Below are 20,503 nucleotides of genomic sequence, written 5' to 3' on the forward strand. Positions count from 1 at the left end.
TGCTTCTGCAGCTCCCTCTCCGGTCTCCCCCTCTGCTCTCCCCCCCTCCCCCTCTGCTCTCCCCCTCTGCTCTCCCCCCTCCCCCTCTGCTCTCACCCCCCCCCCTTTCCCCCTCTGCTCTCCCCCGACGTCCTCTTACCTGTCTTCACCGGCCTGATCACATCTGCGTCCATCGCTGGGTCCTTCCTGGGCATTCTGCTGATCTGCCTGCTGCTCCTGTAAAGCTGTCCATCTCTCTGCCATCTGTTCCTCTGCAGCTCTTCTGGTCAGTGATCCTCCTGCTAGTCCTGTGGGTACTGTGAGTATAACTTTTTTTTTTTTTTTTTCCGTATCCCCTGTCCATTTTTACACCTCATCCGTCCGTGCGTCCCGCCAAGCGCTGATCAGGGATGCAGATAACGGATCGGCATCCCTGCTCAATTTTTGGCGTGACTTTTTTTTCCGTGTCCCTGACGCTTTTTGTATCGCATCCGTCCGTGCGTCTCGCCAAGCGCTGATCAGGGATGCACATAACGGATCGGCATCCCTGCTCAATTTTTGGCGTGACTTTTTTTCCCGTATCCCCGACGCTTTTTGTATCGCATCCGTCCGTGCGTCCCGCCAAGCGCTGATCAGGGATGCATATAACGGATCGGCATCCATGGTCAATTTTTGGCGTGACTTTTTTCCGTATTCACGACGCTTTTTGTATCGCATCCGTCCGTGCGTCCCGCCGAGCGCTGATCAGGGATGCAGATAACGGATCGGCATCCCTGCTCAATTTTTGGCGTGACTTTTTTCCGTATTTGCGACGCTTTTTGTATCGCCTCCGTCCGTGCGTCCCGCCAAGCGCTGATCAGGGATGCACATAACGTATCTGCATCCATGGTCAATTTTTGGCGTGACTTTTTTTTTTACGTATCCCCGACGCTTTTTTTTATCGCATCCGACCGTGCGTCCTGCAGCGGCCGATCAGTGCACTGCGTCTGTGCGTTTGAAAAGTCAAATGGCGCTCCTTCTCTTCTGAGCCCCGCCATGCGCTCAAACAATTACTTTCCACCACATATGAGGTATCTGCGTACTCAGGAGAAAATGCACAATACGTTTTATGGTGCATTTTTTCCTGTTACCCTTGTGAAAAAAAAAGCTACCTAGTTGAAGCAACCGTTTTGTGGTAAAAAAAAAAAAAATTCTTTTCACGGCTCAACGCTATAAACTTCTGTGAAGCCCCCAGGTGTTCAAAGTGCTCACCAAACATCTAGAAAAAATATTTGAGGGCTCTAGTTTCCAAAATGGTGTCACTTGTGGGGGAGCTCCACTGTTTAGGCACCATAGGGGGTCTCCAAACGTGACATGGCGTCCGCTAATGATTCCAACCAATTTTGCTGTCAAATGGCGCTCCTTCTCTTCTTAGCCCCGCCATGCGCCCAAACAATTACTTTCCACCACATATGAGGTATCTGCGTACTCAGGAGAAAATGCACAATACATTTTATGGTGCATTTTTTCCTGATAGCCTTGTGAAAAAAAAAGCTACCTAGTTGAAGCAACCGTTTTGTGGTAAAAAAATTTTTTTTTCTTTTCACGGCTCAACGCTATAAACTTCTGTGAAGCCCCCAGGTGTTCAAAGTGCTCACCAAACATCTAGAAAAATTATTTGAGGGCTCTAGTTTCCAAAATGGTGTCACTTGTGGGGGAGCTCCACTGTTTAGGCACCATAGGGGGTCTCCAAACGTGACATGGTGTCCGCTAATGATTCCAACCAATTTTGCTGTCAAATGGCGCTCCTTCTCTTCTGAGCCCCGCCATGCGCCCAAACAATTACTTTCCACCACATATGAGGTATCTGCGTACTCAGGAGAAAATGCACAATACATTTTATGGTGCATTTTTTCCTGTTACCCTTGTGAAAAAAAAAGCTACCTAGTTGAAGCAACCGTTTTGTGGTAAAAATTTTTTTTTTTCTTTTCACGGCTCAACGCTATAAACTTTTGTGAAGCCCCCAGGGGTTCAAAGTGCTCACCAAACATCTAGAAAAATTATTTGAGGCCTCTAGTTTCCAAAATGGGGTCACTTATGGGGGAGCTCCATTGTTTAGGCACCTCAGGGGGTCTTCAAACCCGACATGGCGTCCGCTAATGAGTGCAGCTAATTTTGCGTTCAAAAATTCAAATGGCGCTCCTTCCCTTCCGAGCTCTGCCGTGCGCCCAAACAATTGATTTTTACCACATATGGGGTATCAGCGTACTCAGGAGAACATGCACAATAAATTGTATTGTGTACTTTCTCTTTTCTCCCTTGTAAAAATGAAAATTTTATGGCTAAAGTAACATTTTTGTGTTAAAAAGTAAAATTTTCATTTTTTCCTTCCACATTGCTTTGGTTCCTGTGAAGCACCTAAAGGGTTAATAATCTTATTGGATGTGGTTTTGAGCAGTGTGAGGGGTGTAGTTTTTAGAATGGGGTCACTTTTGGGTATTTTCTGTCACCTCGGCCTCTCAAAGTCACTTCAAATGTGATGTGGTCCCTAAAAAAATTATTTTGTAAATTTTGTTGGAAAAATGAGAATTTGCTGATGACCTTTGACCCCTTCTAACTTCCTAACGGAAAAAAAATTTGTTTCGAAAATTGCGCTGATGTAAAGTAGACAAGTGGGAAATGTTATTTAGTAACTATTTTGTGTGACATATCTCTCAGATTTATGGGCATAAATTTTCAAAGTTTGAAATTTGCGAAATTTTCAAAATTTTCGCCAAATTTCCTAAATTTTCACAAATAAACGCAAAAAATATCGGCCTAAATTTACCACTGACATGAAGTACAATATGTCACGAAAAAACAATGTCAGAATCGCCAGGATCCGTTGAAGCGTTCCAGAGTTATAACCTGTCAAAGTGACACTGGTCAGAATTGCAAAAAATGGCCCGGTCATTAGGGTGTTTTAGTGGCCGGGGGTGAAGGGGTTAATAAAACATGGAGGACTATGGGGTGCATTATACAATATGAAGGACTATGAATGATGCATTTTAATATATGGGAAATGCAGTATGATGTATGAAGGACTATGGGGTGCATTATTCCATAGGAAAGAGTATGGGGGATGATTACAATATATGGAGGACTACGAGGTGCATTATAATACATGGATGACTATGGGGTGCATTAGACAATATAGAGGTTTATGTGGGACCAATTATACTTTATGGAGGACCATAGGGGAGTATTATACTATATGGTGAACTATGTGGGGCCCATTATTCTGTATGGAGGACAATGGGGGAACATTATTTGGAAGACTAGTGGGACCCATTGCTATATGCAAACAATATCCATAAGGCGCATACTCAGAAAGGACTAGACCACAGGGTGACAAGGTCTTCCAAATGTGGTTAGTATATGAACCGCTCAATGTCATGATATGAAAAAAAAAAAAAAGAAAAAAAAGGAGTTCTGGTCATTAAAAATAACATTTTATTGTAGCAATATTATAAAAAAAAGATTTGTTATAGTCTTCACAGACAAAGAACAAAAACATTTAAACACATATGATAGCATGGAAGATATGATGGATACAAAGCTAATCTCTGTACACAACTGTGGCAGTGGCATACCGCTAATGGTGGCAGGCCACAAGGCTGCTATGGGGCCCGTGAATCAGGGGCCCAGTGCCAGTGTTTGTACTCGGCCCCCTCCCAGCCTGCGGGCCCCCCGCCCAGGATCATACTCTCATTTAAATGTTTTTATTAATTTAACACAAAGTAATATGAATATAACCAGACATGTTATGAAAATATACATTGCTGATTTTAGTAAACAACACCACATGTCAATATTCTAGGTTATAGAATGTTACTTTTAAATTTAACCACTACCTACTAAACTACTACAACAATAAAATACATTAACATTTAATCTGTCTTCCTTACTCATTGGAGTGGAAATCACCAAATTACAACATATTGATCAATCATAACCACAGGGATATTTTAGAAACGTAAATTATTAAATATATAAATGGGAGAGGGGGAAATAAAAAAAAAAACAAAATGCAGGTTTAAATAGAGTTACTTATCATTAGGTTATTCCATCTTTCCCAAATGTTTTCGTATTTTGGGTATCGATTATTAAAAGTGGCGAAACTTCTCTCATAATTATTATGAAGCATTATCGTTTCTTTAATTTCTGTAATAGATGGTATATCTGTCTCTTTCCATTTAGCCGCTATATGAATTTTGACAATTAAAAAAAATGTGAATAACTAGGTATTTGTCTTTGGTAATGCTATCTAAATCTAATGAAAGAAGAGCCATTTGAGGTGTAATAGTGATACTATTTCCAAGTATTTGGTTTATTAAAAGGTTAACCTCCCTCCAAGGACATCTCAATTTGGGACAAGACCAAAATATGTGAAGAATATCTCCCTTTAAATTACATCCTCTCCGGAAAACCGCCCAGAGGAAGGAGAGCCGACGGGTGAAGAGGGAGCAGAGGCTTGAAAATCCGGGAAGAACACAAGGGAGGAAGGGATACCCAGAAGTCCCAAAGCAGAGGAGAAGCAGACACTTACCCGGCCTGGAGGAGGGAGAGACACTGAAGCAGAGTGGAGCACGAGCCAGACACAGTGAGGGGGAGCCGCCTGGTGACTGTCGGGCCTGAGAGAGAGCCGGCTGGAAGCAGGCAGTGAAGTGACAGGCGACCGGCAAGAGAGAGGAGGCTGGTGAGTGGAAATCCCCCGTGCATAGGGGCGACAACCAGCCGGGTAACTGGCTGGTCCTAGGACACATACACCCCCTGGCTCTAAAGCCAGTGCCATGCACGAGAGCACCATTATTCACTAGGGCTGTAAATTAACCCTCACCCCCGCAGCACGAGTCGCATTGCTCTGATAAGAAACACAGGGGCTGCATACGGGTGTGGAGGAGGCTGAGGCTGGTTTACCTGGAGGGGGGGAGAAGAGGGAAAGCTAAGACCTCCAGAGAAGAAAGTAAGCCCTGAGATCTGATAACATCCGGTGCCCTTATAACATCTGAAGAGTTAACCCCTGACTCAAGTCTGATCCTGTGGCAGTACAAGGAGAGGGGTGCTACGGTTTCCTCTTCCATGATATAAGTTAAGAAGGGAGAAGGAAGAAAATTCGGGGTAGTGCTGTATAACTGTCTTTTCAGAGCCTGCCTTTTCTCTATATAGAAAAATCCCTCACTTTCTGCACTGTACTCTGCTGCCATCTTGTGGACATTGGAATAATAACTTGCTGCAAAAGAGATTTTCACAGAACGGAGCCATGAAAGAGATGTGCACCCCTGTATAATGTCTGAGTAGAGGGGGGCTTGTCTTACCGCCCAGATAGAGGACATAAGTGAACAACTATAACTTTAACGGTCTTACATCTATAAACAATATTGAAAGGTGACATAATATATTGTGCAGACCAGGTGACGATCTGGCTGGGGTGAGGAGGAGAAGAGGTCCAAGCTGGTCATATAGACTGAAAGGGGGGCAGTCGTTTGTGACCCCTCTAGACAAGTTTCTTACTAAAAGAGACCGTGCAGTGAGTGACCCCATGCCACCAAAGTCACGACAACAATCAACCCATAAAAGCAATCAAGAGAAAAATAAAACTACGCAGTCGGGTTCTGTGAATATGGACCTAGACTCTACGCCTTCGCTGTCTGCTTTGATGTCTCAACAGGAAGACGGAGGAGGGTCACGCGACTCCCCATCAGAATCTGAGCCGGGAGATATGGAACACCATTTTGACCACAGAAAATTAAAAAAGTATCTGGATCTCCTTCCTACCAAGGAAGACTTCAGATCCCTGATCTCGGAAGTAAAAGAAACCTGTAAGTCAGAGATTAACTCAATCCGCCAAGATGTTGGGCTTCTAGCAGATAGAGTGGACTCAGTGGAAAAGGATCACGATACCACTAGACAGTACATCATCAAATTACAAAAGAACGTGACCTCTTATGCTCGGGCTCTGAGTGAAACTAACAAACATCTGGAGGACCTAGACAATAGGGGGCGCCGTAATAATATCCGAGTGAGAGGCGTCCCTGAGGCTACAGGTAGTGAAGACGTCCACGCCATACTTGAAACCATATTCAACACTGTACTGGAGCGCCCTACAACTCAAAGGATAAAATTGGACAGAGCACATAGAGCATTACGCCCCAGGGGGCCTCAAAATTACTCTCGTGACATTATTTGTTGTGTCCATGACTTCCAACTAAAAGAGTCTATCATGGCCAAAGCCCGCACTTCGGAGGGAATTGAATATAAAGGGACTCGGATCCAATTATTCCCTGATCTATCTTGGATCACCTTACAGAAAAGGAGACATCTGCAGCCACTACTTGCATCCCTAAAAGATAAGGGCATCCGATACCGCTGGGGGTTCCCGTTTGCCCTCATAGCCTCAAAAGATGGTCGTACGGCTGTGCTACGCTCTACTCAGGACCTCCCAGCCTTCTGCACTGATCTGGGAATCCCTTCGCCTTCCCTGGTGGACTGGGAATTGGAGATGCCATCCAATCCACCCCGTCCGATCTGGCAACAAGTGGACTCTAAGGGGGGTTCTCCCTCATCACGGCCTAAGGCACGACCGGCTCCGACCTGAGACGACAATTTTATTTTTTCTTTCTTCTAGGAACAGGAGCCCTGAGTTTGAGTCTCTGGTTCCAGGCTGTAGTCCCCCCCTTGGGGGGGTGGCTTCATGCCTTCCCCGATTTATTATAAGGACTTTGGTTGGTCTTTTCTTTCATAACTAGTTGTTCACTTTCTTTTTTCTTTTCTGATATTGATATATCTGGTTACGATTCCTCATATCATTTGCATTGGTTTGCTACTAGGGTGGTGAGATCCGAGTGCTCCCCTCTCTTAGATGTTTAGAATCTAGCTTTAGACACTGACTGTGATAGCAGTGTGTCCATAGCCACAAACTCCCTTTAAGGGTTAGAATTACCCTGGTTCCTCCTACGGAAGAGTGGGTATAGGAGGTTAGGGTTTAGATATTGGTAAAGTTTTAAATTATGCCAATTTTTTCTTCTTTGACCCTGACCGGGGAGGACGGAGGCGGAGGTGAAGGCTTTTGCCTGCGGCTTCACTCCTCACCGGTAACATTTATGACATGTAAATGTTATGCTTTATATGTTATGTGTTTTGTCATTGTCTTTTACCATTCCTTATGTGTTTACCCTGATTGTGGTGAGGGAATCTTTAGTACCCCATTGAGAGACATCCATCATGGGCCGTCAGGCAAGTTTGAGATGGGCAATACCCGGTTAGCCTTTGTATGTAATGCTAATTTTGCTTTATACTACTATAACTTAAAATATGGTTAAAATTTTAACACTAAATGTTAAGGGTTTAAACTCAAACATTTGGAGGCGAATGGCACTAGGTGAGATGCGGACCCAGCGAGCTGATGTGGTTTTCTTGCAGGAAACGCACTTGAATCTCAACGGGAACTGCAATTTCGCCAAACACCTTTACCCTACGATTTTTTTAGCCTCTCAGGAAAGGAAAAAAGCCGGTGTGGCGATCTTGATATCAAGGACCTGTCCCATTCAAGTTACTACTTCCCTGGCAGACCCACAGGGTAGATACCTTATCCTACAAGGGACATATAAGGAAGTTCCAAACCTTTTGTGTAACATTTATGCCCCTAACACCTCCCAGATCCTTTTTTTGAACCGGGTATTCCTCAAATTAACACGCCTTCCCCCCTCAGTGTGGATAGTGGGTGGAGATTTTAACACTATTTTCTCTGACTCTTTAGACAGGTTGACCATTAACAATCAATTGTCGAGCCCGTCTCAACGTAAATTGACAGCTGCCTTTCGAAGACTGATCCGCAGGTTTGCCTTATTTGATTTGTGGCGAGTTAAACATCCCTCAGAAAAAACCTTTACCTTCTACTCTCCCCCTCATGGTACACACACCAGGATCGATTTCTTCTTTGGCAACATTCAGGCCCTTAGATGGACGAGCAAAGTGGATATTGGTGCAATAACGTGGTCAGACCACGCGCCAATGACTCTCACCCTAGATCAGACAACCCAACGTACAAGAGTCTGCCACTGGAGGCTCAATGAGTCCCTCCTCAAGAGAACTTCCTACAGAGACAAACTGGAAGCAGGATTGATGGAATACTTTGAGAACAATGAGGGGTCAGTGCCCAATTTTTCTACTATCTGGGAAGCCCATAAGGCCGTCTTTAGAGGGCAATGCATAGCTTTAAGCTCCCGCATCAAAAAAGATAGACTATATCAGAGAGATCAGCTCCTTAAAAGTTTCAGAGACTTAGAACATAGGATGACCCTTAACCCATCAATACGTACCCTTAGAGGTATAGTAAAGACTCGTGCCCAACTGAAGGACCTAGAGGTCAATATAACAGAAAAATTACTACTCTATAGCAGGCATAAATACTATGACAAAGGAAATAAATCGCACTCTCTTTTAGCCCGCCAACTTAGGGAGGAGAGGGGGAACTCATCCGTTTATGGCTTGAGAGATTCGGGAGGGAATACGTTATATGACCCCACTAAAGTTGCAAAGATTTTTCAGGATTATTTGTCAAGATTGTATTCTTTGCCCAGCACCCTTCCTACAGACCCAGGAAAACAGAGGGAGCTAATCCACTCCTTTCTTGAGCAGTGTAAGCTGCCTACCCTTACTAAGACTGCCGTAAACACACTAAATAAAGAAATCACGTGTGAAGAGGTAGGGGAGGTGCTTAAACTACTTCCTAATGGAAAATCACCGGGTCCAGACGGCCTGACATACTTCTACTACAAGGCATTTGCGGATCGACTTACCCCCTATTTAGTTAAATTATTTAATAGCTTCCTCACGGGCTCCCCTATACCCACAAGTATGTTACATTCATATATTACGCTTATACCCAAACCTGGGAAGGATGCTATGGAATGTGCCAACTATAGGCCCATAGCACTCCTTAATGCTGATTTGAAAATCTTCACTAAACTACTAGCTCTACGCCTTTCAGTTCTACTTCCTCACCTAATACATAAAGACCAGGTGGGTTTTGTCCCTTGTAGACAGGGAGGGGACAATACTAGGAAGATCATTGACTTAGTAGAGGTTGTTAATAAGTCAGAGAGTGAAGCACTCCTTCTTAGTTTGGATGCGGAGAAGGCGTTTGACCGTCTGGGGTGGCCATTCATGTTCGAAACATTGCATCAATTTGGAATTTCAGGTCCATTTATTACTGCCCTGAAAAGTCTATATTCATGCCCCTCAGCTTCGGTCAAGCTTCCTTATGCCACATCCCAACCCTTTCAAATACACAATGGCACTCGTCAGGGATGCCCTTTGTCCCCCCTTCTCTTTGTCATGTGTATTGAACCATTGGCTGCTGCTATTCCCAATGACCCTAATATACATGGAGTAATGGTACGAGATAAGGAGTTTAAGCTATCTCTATATGCGGATGATGTCCTATTGATCTTGTCCCAACCACATATCACCCTCCCGAATTTGCATTCCTTGTTACTACAATTTGGAAGGTTGTCAGGGTATAAGGTCAATCAGAACAAAACAGAAGCTCTGCCTCTTAATATTCCACAGATGCGGGTCTCCTCCTTACAGGGAAACTACAATTATAAATGGAGAAATATATCCTTGACATACCTTGGGATACAATTAACATCTAAGTATAAGCTCTTGTATCAGCAGAACTATCCTAGTTTATTTACTGAGATAAAAAGGCTCCTGCTCAATTGGAACAAGCTCCCATTGTCTCTGTTTGGAAGAATCTCTGCAGTCAAAATGTCTGTTCTGCCAAAGCTCCTTTACCTGTTTGAGACCCTTCCGGTGTGTGTACCATACAAAGAATTGCGCAACATTCAGTCTAGTATACTTCAATTTGTTTGGGCCCATAAGAGACATAGAATCAAGAAAACAACATTATTTGACAGTAAACTGAGAGGAGGCCTGGGGGTCCCTGATATTACTAAGTACTACTGGGCAGCACACTTACGTCACATCCCTGCATGGTCTAATCGCAGTGCCTTCTCTAGATGGATGGAAATAGAGAAGTTATGACTAGCCCCAATACACCCTAACTCCTACCTTTGGGGCACCTCATCTAATAAGCCTGACCCACATACCCTGGGCCCTATAGCCTTTACGAAGAGGATATGGGACTGTTGTGTCAAGAAGTTTCCACTTAAATCTGAACACTCTCCCTTGACTTCTTTTCTTTTTAATCCCAGAATGACGGACGGTATGCATGGTATAACGACAAAAACATGGTTTGACAGGAAACTCTTTTGCTTTGCTGACATAGTAGACGCACACTCCAGAGTCCTTCTCCCATACGCCACCATAGCTGCTAAATTTAATCTCCCAGGCAATTCCCAATATCGGTATTTACAAGTTAGACACCTGATGCACTCCCTTTTTGCCTCATTAGAAGTCTCTATCCCTACACTTTGAGAGATTGTGCAGAGCTGGGGCCTCTACTAAAGGCCTCATCTCCGATATATATCGTATTTTAATGGCTCCGTGCCCGGAAGACAAGCCAAATCATACATATATGAGGAAATGGGAAGATTTCCTTGGTGAGTCCATTCCCTTGTGTATGTGGAGGCGGATCTGGGATACGGCCTCTAAGACATCTTCATGCTATGTCTATAAGGAAAATCAGTATAAATTACTCATGTATTGGTATCACACCCCATCACTACTACATAAACTAAACCCAGCTATACCTGACAACTGTTGGAGGTGTGGAGCCACAGGAGGAGACATACCGCACATATTCTGGGTATGCCCAAATATCCAGTGTTTCTGGAGGTTGGTGCAATCTCTTATTTATAAAGTAACTAATCTTCGGATTCCCCTGGACCCTAAATTCTATTTATTAAATATACCACTTGCTCAGCTGGGGAAAAGAGTGAAGCGGTTACTATTACACATGACCACAGCAGCTAGATGTCTGATTGCCCGCAACTGGAAGTTAGCTCATCCACCCTCACTTACCGATCTCCAATCTCGGATCCAAGATGTGAGAAGGATGGAGTATTTATCTGCCCTGTCAAATAACACAGTAGATCTTTTTGAGAGTGTTTGGTCACTTTGGGATACTTATTGGGCCAACAAAGAATAACAGTGAAGTACGGCCTTGATGGAAGCCTGATATGCTCACCCTCCCCAATCCATCCCCCCTCCCTTATGTTTCCCTGTCTAGTATTGTATTGTTCGTCTTGTCATATTCCCTGTTTTCAGTGTATTAGTGGATAATATGGATACTGATTTCTGGTTTACAGTCATTAACAAGTTTGTGAGACATATCCATGCATCCATGTATTTTTTTTTTGTATCTGTTTTGAAAATCTTAATAAAACATTCAGTTATAAAAAAAAATTACATCCTCTCCAGCATAAATGGGAATTATTACTTGAAAATAGCGAGAGCTTATGAGGAGTAAAGTACAACCTAGATAGCAATTTATAATAAGCTTCATGAAGTGTTAAACATATATTAGAGGAGTATGTATCTCCAATACATCTATTCCACTTTTCCAAGGAAAAGGTGTTTTTTAACTCTTTTCCCATTTTATCATAAATGGCCTTTTTTCAAAGAGAATGTCTTTGTTGAATATTTCATATATAGATCTAGTTTGCCAAATAATATTATTATTGGCATTACAGATAAGATTACAGGATTGTTCAGTTAATAAATGGTTGTCTTTTAGTAAAGCGGAGATACTTTTTCTGATGGATAAATAGCTGTAGAAATCAATATCTGGTAAATCATGTTGTTTTTTTAGAGTTTTGAAAAGAAATAAAATTAGTCCCATCATGTAAATCCAAATTTTTTTTTAAGATTTCTGTTCCTCCATAATTCTGGAGTTTTGACTTCTGGGAGCCAATTGAAAAAGGTAAGTGGGATATTCTTTATTTGCTCATATTTATTACTTTTTTTATTTAATGCCGCTAATTTTCTCCATGTTAAGATAGTTGCACATAAAATGGGAGATTCAGGAAGAGGTTGATGAGGATTCATTAGATTATGAATGATTAATGAATATAAAGGAATATTATTATGTAAGTCAGTTTCAATCTCTTTCCATGTAGTAGTAAGATTATCTTTAAACCAAATTTGACTTTGTCTAATTAAATTAGTATAGAAATAACTGTAAATATTAGGTAAGCCTAAGCCTCCTCTTTTTTTCTTTTTCATTAGAATATAGTTAGCTACCCTTGTTCTTTTTTTATTTGAAACACAGGTATTAATGAGAGACTGAATCTTACTTAAGTAATTTTCTGGAATAAAAAGGGGAATAGTTCTAAAATAGTATAATATTTTTGGAATAATCACCATTTTAATAAATGATATTCTTCCAAACCAAGTGAGTTCATACTTTAAGTTTTTTAAGTCTGACTGAATTATTTTAATTAGGTTCTCCATATTAATGCTAAATTATGGATTTTATATCCCTAGTTAGTTCAATTCCCAAATATGAGATTGTATGTATAGCCCAATTAAAATCTGTTAGACTTTTAATTTCCTCTGTTATACCATGACTGAAATTAAATTCTAAAATATTTGATTTTGTAATATTTACTTTAAAAAAAGAAATTCTTGCGAATTCATCTAAACTATACAGAACTTCTGTTATGGAAGTTACTGGATTTGATAGGGATAATATGATGTCATCTGCGAACAGGCAAATCTTAAACTCACTATTTTTCAATTGGATTCCTTCAATCAGGATCATACTTTCAATTGTATCGGCATCGCAGATCTCCATTCACTGTACCATATAATGTACTGAAAACTGTTAAAAAATCTGAAGTGGGGTAAAGTAGTGAAAGAAACAAAATTTCTTTATTCTTTTTTGGGTTTTCTTTTCATGGCATTTATTGTACAGTAAAAGTGATGTGATACCTTGAAGTATATTTATGGTGCTTCCAAATTTGATTGGAATTTTAGATTTTACTGCATGTAAAAAAAATCATAACTTACTATGTGTGTTGGTCAGAGGAGTACAAAGATGCCGGCATCTCGTGACCTAGTTGTAGAGGTGGATGCTACAGTCAATTAAGAAGAAGACCTCGGTGCACTTTAAAATGCGTTGATCAAAAAACTGCAATTGCACACAATTACACAAAACCTAGCACCCAACAGACAAATCTAACATTGAATTTTCTGAATTGTAAGACCCCATTGCCGCAAGCATAGTACACAAAAAATTATCATAATGTAAAGAGTACTTATTATGAAGCGTATAGAGCATTAATCAATTATTTTACATGTAAAACATGAATTAAATTTGGAATAATTTTGATGTAACTTCAAAAATATATGTAACACAAGAGGGCAGCACAATACAAACACTACAGACTGTGCACTGAAGTTCTCATTGCTGTACCTTTGCATTAGTATACCGAATATATAAATGGACATAACAGAGAACTGTGTATATAACCAAAATGCATGATATTAAAAAGAAGTATGGATGTAATATTAGAGCAATTTGTGGTTATTATGTTATGTAAATCATTGAGAAACATTTAGGTTGTCTTGAGTACAAGTTGGAGATTTTGGGGTCTCATTCCTAAAATTGGGAATTACATTATAACTAAACATAACGTTGACACTTATCAAGCTGAACTCGAGTGCCCAGGATTTTATGTTTTATCCCTGCTTCACAAAGACTTCAGTGATCATATATAGGTTTATCACTTCAATAGAAAATCTAATCAATTAATTAACATTTAGTTTTCTTTTTAGGCTGTCAAGTTTAGGTTGTTAGGCTATGCGCACACGCTGCGTTTTTTTGACGCTGCGTTTTTGTGCATTTTCGGCCGCTAAAAACGCACAAAAACGCACCCGCGTCGAAAAAACGCATGCGTTTTTACCGCGATTTGGTGCGTTTTTGGCTGCGTTTTGCTGCGTTTTTGATCTCTGCGTTTTGCTGTGTTTTTCCAATGCATTGCATGGGGGGAAAACGCAGAAAAACGCAGGAAAGAATTAACATGTCCATTTTTTTTTTCAAACTCAAAAACGCAGCTTAAAAAAAAAGTTGTGTGAGGACAGCAAAAATGAAAACTCATAGACTTTGCTGGGGAAGCAAAGTCATGCAGTTTTGAGGCCAAAAACGCACCTGAAAAACGCGCAAAAACGCCGCGAAAAGCGCACTGTGCGCACATAGCCTAAATAAGCAAGATGCCATTTTTGTTTCCTCTCGTTTGCACCAATACCATTACTTATATGACTCTACCTGCAATATAACTAGAGTAAAAGTATAATTTATAATATAGTATAATGTATATGGCACAATCTAAAAAATAAAATACTTATACATAAGAAATAAAAAACAATATATGAAAAAAATGTTAAACTAATAAGGCTATGTGCGCACACTGCGTCTTTTTGACGCTGCGTTTTTGTGCGTTTTTGGCCGCTAAAAACGCACAAAAATGCACCTGCGTCGAAAAAACGCATCAAAAAACGCATGCGTTTTTGCCGCGATTTGGTGCGTTTTTGGCTGCGTTTTGCTGCGTTTTTGATCTCTGCGTTTTTCAAATGCATTGCATGGGCGGAAAACGCAGACAAACGCAGGAAAGAACTGACATGTCTATGTTTTCTTTTTAACTCAAAATCCCAGGTAAAAAAAACAGATGTGTGCGGACAGCAAAAATGAAAACTCATAGACTTTGCTGGGGAAGCAAAGTCCTGCAGTTTTGAGGCCAAAAACGCACCCGAAAAACGCGCAAAAACGCAGTGAAAAACGCACTGTGCGCACATAGCCTAACTAAGACATTTTAACTATTTCCAAATCTTTTCTCCTGGGACTCTATGTTATATACAGAGGTATAACTAAAAAGTTATTATAAAACTTTTTTGCTTCCTGAAGAAGACACGATCTTATAGAATATGATTTGTACCTGTTGACCCCCTCTTTTTTTAATTAAAACCGCAGTCTCGTGACAAAATAGAATGTAGCAAAAACTCATCAAATGTTCCTGGTAGATAAAATTATATCTTAAAGTTATTATGAGATCAGCACAGAACACATATATATACACACACATACACACACAGACACACATATACACACAGACACACATATACACACACACATACAACCACAGACACACATATATACACAAACACACATACACACACAGACACACATATACACACACATATATACACACACACACACACACAGAAACACATATATATATACACACACACATATATTTACACACACAGACACATATATATACACACAGACAGACATATACACTCACACAGTCACACATATACACACACGCACACACACACACACTATGTGAGCTGCAAGCATTATTTAAATAAGCACTTTGTATCTGTTGTTCTTACCTTTAGACCTGTGGGCTGCTCTTCTATATATCCAGTATGACACCTTGTGATGCAGGGACTCCTATGGGTACACCCCTGTACCTTCCTGTGCTAGTGATATACTACAAACAGCTAAAATATGTATACATATCACTAAAGTATTAAAATAGCACACAGAGCAACAATGTGCAATATCCAAACCATTCTCTCTCTGCATCCCATTCATCTCGCACTGGCCTATTTATTCTCATTCTGGCTGCGACTATTTATAGTCAATACATAGAGATGGCTTGTTTGACATATGCATAGTGCCATCTGTAGAGGAAATCTCTTGTTATATGACCCCGCTGCCTTGTGATAGAAACATCTGTCCTATCCTCCATGGCATATGGAACAGACTGTTATTCCCTCTGCTCTCCTGAGAGAAGGTAAAGCCGCACAGAGTCTGTTAAGGTCTTCGAAGGTACACCGAGCAAAAAATACCAAAAAACCATTTTCTCATAGCTTTGACTTATCGGCTTGAGGAGCAAATAGCACATGTTTCTACAGTTTTAGCAATGTAAGCTCTGAGTTCTTGAAAATATAGCTTTCACAACAAATGTGAAGTAATTATTTATGGTGACCATATTGTCTACAGGTAAATCCTTCATTATCTGAGCAATCAAGACATAAATAAGCATACATGTGCTGGTATCTTTTCTTGTACTAGCCTTAAATCATTTTTTAGACAGATGAACATACACAACTTCTAAGCAATATAAAGCACAGTCCCTATAATGTTGAAAGGTGCACATTGTGTGCCTCCTAATTGTCATTTCATATAGTAGCCAACAATGAACAGATATATTATCAGTACCAGATTTACGTCTTACACATCTTAAGTGCCTTTGCACACATTGTTTAGCACCTTGGATTCTGACCATCAAGTAGGCTACACCTTACAGGGAACATGTCACCAGGTTTTCCTTATAATAAAAACCTTTTATTATGATTTCCCCCACAGACCCTTTTTTTAAGAGTACCTCCACAGAGCCTTGGGCAGCGTCGCCACACAACCTTTTTTAAGAGTACCCCACAGAGCCTGGTGAAGAGAGGCAACACAGAGCCTATTGATGGGTTGTTGCCAACATCCGGTGAGAAATTCATGTCAATAGCACTTTTAAAAGTATAATTAGTTAGAAAATAGGTGATGTGTTCAATACTTTTTTCACCTGCTATGTAAGGATTGGCTAGATAGGAAGAAGTGTAGGGAATTGTCTAATAAACATAATTACAAAAGTGGTTAGGGTGTAAGGCTAGATATTTAGAGAAAAAAATGTAGGTGCCGGATCATCTTTTTATTCAATATTTGGTGTGACCTTTGCCTTTAAAAGAGCATCAAAGCATCACATTTTTCTAGGTTCACTTGCACACAACTTTTGAATGAGCTCAGCTGGAAGATTTTTACAACCTCTTCCTGTTTTAACCAGAGATCTTCTGTGGATGTAGGCTTGCGCAATTCCTTTTGTCTGTTCATGTAATCCCAGTCAGACTCAATGGTGTTGAGATTGGGTCTCTGTAGTGGCTACTTAACGCCCTGGAAAATCAGGTAGATGTACACATAGGACCCCGCATAACACCTATCCCACAAAGGGTTAAATCAGCCGACCTGAAACCCTAGTCACCCCCCCAGGGAAGGACAGACACACAAGTGGGCGGGACCAGGCAGTTAGGAAACGCCCACCTAGGGGTCTTGAGAGCATTGGGCGGGAAAACAGTGAGTTAACGTTCAAGTTCAAGTTGGAGTGGAGGTGCCAAGCTGACAGGTGCCAGGGTCAGAGCCCTGACACCTTGGCTAGGTGGCAGATGGTAGCCAGAGTCTGCAGGAGATGGGAAGATGGCTGCCGGGAATCCGAGGTGGACCGGGACAGGGTTGTAGCCCGCCGGTATCGACACTGGAAAACCAACCTGGAAACCATGTGCACAGAGGGGGTACTTGGACCCTGAAGCCAGGACTGGCACCAACGGCCTAGCTAATTAACCAATTGAGGGCAGGATTTTAGGTCCTGTCCCAACCTAAGTTCCAAAAAATAGACAACCACCCACCGAGAGGGATAGGGCAACCACCAGGGCCCGTAGATCCCAAGGGTCAGCGTCAGACGGGTACGGCTCCCAAGAGAAGGATCGGGAGCGGACTCCTGTGTTTCAAACCAGGAAGTCCTACCTACAACACACTGCATGCAGAGGAGAGAGACTTTGACTACCAGTCCGGGTGTGGGATCAGATACACCAGTCTGTGGCAGGCGGCCACCATCACGCCATCATCTTGTTTACCACAAGACTTGTGTGCTTTATTCGACCGTGAGTAACATCCCCGGCCTGGCTGGGTGCGCCGGCCCCTGCAATCACCATCCTCAGCAGAGAGACATCCCTACCCACGGAGGGGTTAACATCCAGCTGCCAGCCCAACGTCCCCGGGAGCTGCATCTCACCACACACCGTGGGTGGCGTCACAGACATTTTACAACCAATCCCGTATAAATACGTCTCCCTTTATTCGGAGTATCCGCGCGACCCCCGGGTCCGGAGAACCCCTCGAGCCGTACCGTAGATCCGGATCCGAGCAACACTGGCTGCTGGCACGGGGGCGGCACAGCTATATCATCAGTTCCTTGGCTCCTTGGTTTTATTTATGCTAAAGATAGCACTTAATAACATTTGCTGTAAGTTTAAGGGTTTTTGTCTGGTGGAAGCTACCAATCAGTGGTGGAGGTGTGGTTGTGTGCCGCCCCCGTTGAAGCAGCCGAGCTGCTCGGATACAGGTTCGCTGTAGCTCGAGGGTCTGCAGACCCGGGGTCGTGCAGAAACTCAAATGAAAGGGGGTATTTACAGGGGAGTTGATGTATAGTTCATGACGCCACCCATTGTGTATGGTAATTTGGGAGTACCGCTGCTGCCGTTGGGAGTACCCGGGGTGATGAAGTGGGGCAGGAAGGTGTCGTAGCCCTCCACGGGTAGGGGGAGTGCCTCGGGACTCGGTGTGGGGTGCCGTGGGATGCAGGGGTCACTCTCATACTCACTCAGTTCATAAGCAGACGCTGGCAATCGGGTAAACCAATTCTCTGGGTACCGCTGCCGCTGAGGGGAGCTCGTCCGGGTCCCGTCCCCTATAGTGTTGCCTGGTGATCCGTGACCTGCCTCCTGGCACTAAGTTTCACTTCAATGTGGTGGCCCAGTAGTATGGAACTTGCCAGGCCCCGCTCCCCACTGTGGCTAAATGTGGGAGCTTGCTCTCAGGGCTCGCGCTTAGGATTTTCTGGACCGTTTTGGATTGGAAATTCCTATTCCCTTCGTTGCGCTAATGCCCCGATTCTGGAGCGGGTTGGAACAGATCATAAAGGCTATGTTCTCCTCAGGTGAATTGTCGGGTTGCCTGAAGCTACTCCCCGACCTAGGGTCCGTGTACCTTGTCGTGCCCTTGGTCCTGGACCGGTGATAGTGCTTGGCTGCCGGCTATCCTCCTCGACAGGTCCAGGCACCTTGCCACAATCCCCTGCGACCGGGGGTTCGACTCCTCTAGGCCCAGAGCAACCTAGATAGATTCTCCAGGAGCCACCGCTCCCGACTTCCTCTCTCTCACCCTCTCTGACTACTCTCTCACTCTCTACTGACTACACTCCTCACCTCCCCTCCCTGCCCCGCCAGGAGGGCGATTCTATTCCACTCAAGCCGTCAACTGGTGTGCCTGGTGGGTGTGTTTCAGGGTGTATCTGGGATTTGATTTGCTGTTGGAGGCAACACCATTAAAATAGATAGAACCAAGAGGGAGGTGGAATATTACACGGAATGGCAGTTTGTGCAGTACCCTGTGATGACCTGATAGTCCAGGGGCGTCACAGTTGGACTACCTGGCAACAGATTTAATAGTCCTCTTGTGATAATCTCCTGCTGATAAAACAATGATTTTATAAAAATTACACTAAGCAGCCTAGTAAGGGATAGGGTCTATGGCCCTTTAATATGCTGCTCTCATATTAGACCGCAAAAATCTGTCAACAGTTTCCCTTTAACAGGCCAAGTAATCACTTAGAGTTTACTCCTAAATTTAACCCAACACCAAATCTGTAAAAAGTTAATTTTAGGTAGGTCTTGCATCTCAGATTCCCAATAGAGTGTAAAAGTCCCCAGCAAAGGCTCCTAAAATTCATCATTAGAGGAAACATTCTCTATATGAAATAATTTTGCTTTGTTGGGACATAAATAGCTGTGTAGTTAAAGGAAATCTGTCAGAAGGTTTTTGCTACTTCACCTGAGAGCAGCATAATGTATAGAAAGACACACTGAATCCAATGATGTATCACTTAATTTACTGGGTGCAGCGATTCTGACACAGTTTTCAGATTTAGATTTGGTATACATGGGAGCTGAGAAAGCTAACCCCACCCACAATGTCTATTGTTACAGCCTTATTCAGACATCCCCTTCAGGGTGGAGTTTAGTTGATAAAGATAGGCAGAAGCCATGTTTAGAGTTAGTTGTGGAGGATAAGAAAGATAAGGAAAGCTGCATCTGTGGAAGGTGTGGCGAAGGTATTGGACCAAAAATAGATTTCTGACTAACCCTAGGGTCAACCCCAAGCCCTGGAAATGCAGATAAGAGGTAGGCAAAGTGGTTTGTCATCCATTTTACCTAGATCAGGTCTCTAAGGAGAATGTCGCTGGGTTAGCAACTGCCACCCCCTGGTGTCCCCTTGCGAGACCCGCCATGGACTGCAGGCCAAGTGAAAGGGCCTGAAATACAAAAGTGAATGAGCTTAATCCTACTGCTGTCCCAATAGTTTCTAGATGCTAAATCCCAGTGGTTGCGACAGGACAGAACTGTAAGGACTATTTGACTTTACTGTGCGGATTTAAGAAGTTACAGTAAATGGAAGGATGAGAAATGCTAGAGTAACAGAGGAAACACCAGAGCCCTCTTCCTCCCAAACCAGCTTCTCTTCATGACAAATAAGAAACTTTCCTCTCTACGGTCCAGATCACACTTCACCACCTGTACACTTAAACCCCTGCTGTCCCACCTCATCCCCAACATCACCACATTCTTCATCCCAATCTTAAACCCATCTTTTCAACCTATCGCTTTAAACATGCCTCTATCAGACCCATCCTCAAAACGCCCTCCCTTG

At 42.6% G+C, this 20,503-nt stretch overlaps 1 long non-coding RNA gene across 1 annotated transcript in view; it reads right to left on the bottom strand.

The window, feature by feature from the left end:
• LOC142290506 (uncharacterized) overlaps positions 1-15,553 on the bottom strand; it is a 200,121-nt gene extending 184,568 nt beyond the window's left edge. The window contains exon 1 of the long non-coding RNA XR_012750327.1: positions 15,361-15,553. This is a non-coding gene — a long non-coding RNA (uncharacterized LOC142290506). The remainder of the gene's footprint in view (positions 1-15,360) is intronic.
• Positions 15,554-20,503: the final 4,950 nt, after the last annotated feature.

Source organism: Anomaloglossus baeobatrachus, chromosome 2, assembly GCF_048569485.1.
Source record: "Anomaloglossus baeobatrachus isolate aAnoBae1 chromosome 2, aAnoBae1.hap1, whole genome shotgun sequence".
In the NCBI taxonomy this organism is placed as follows: Eukaryota; Metazoa; Chordata; class Amphibia; order Anura; family Aromobatidae; genus Anomaloglossus; species Anomaloglossus baeobatrachus.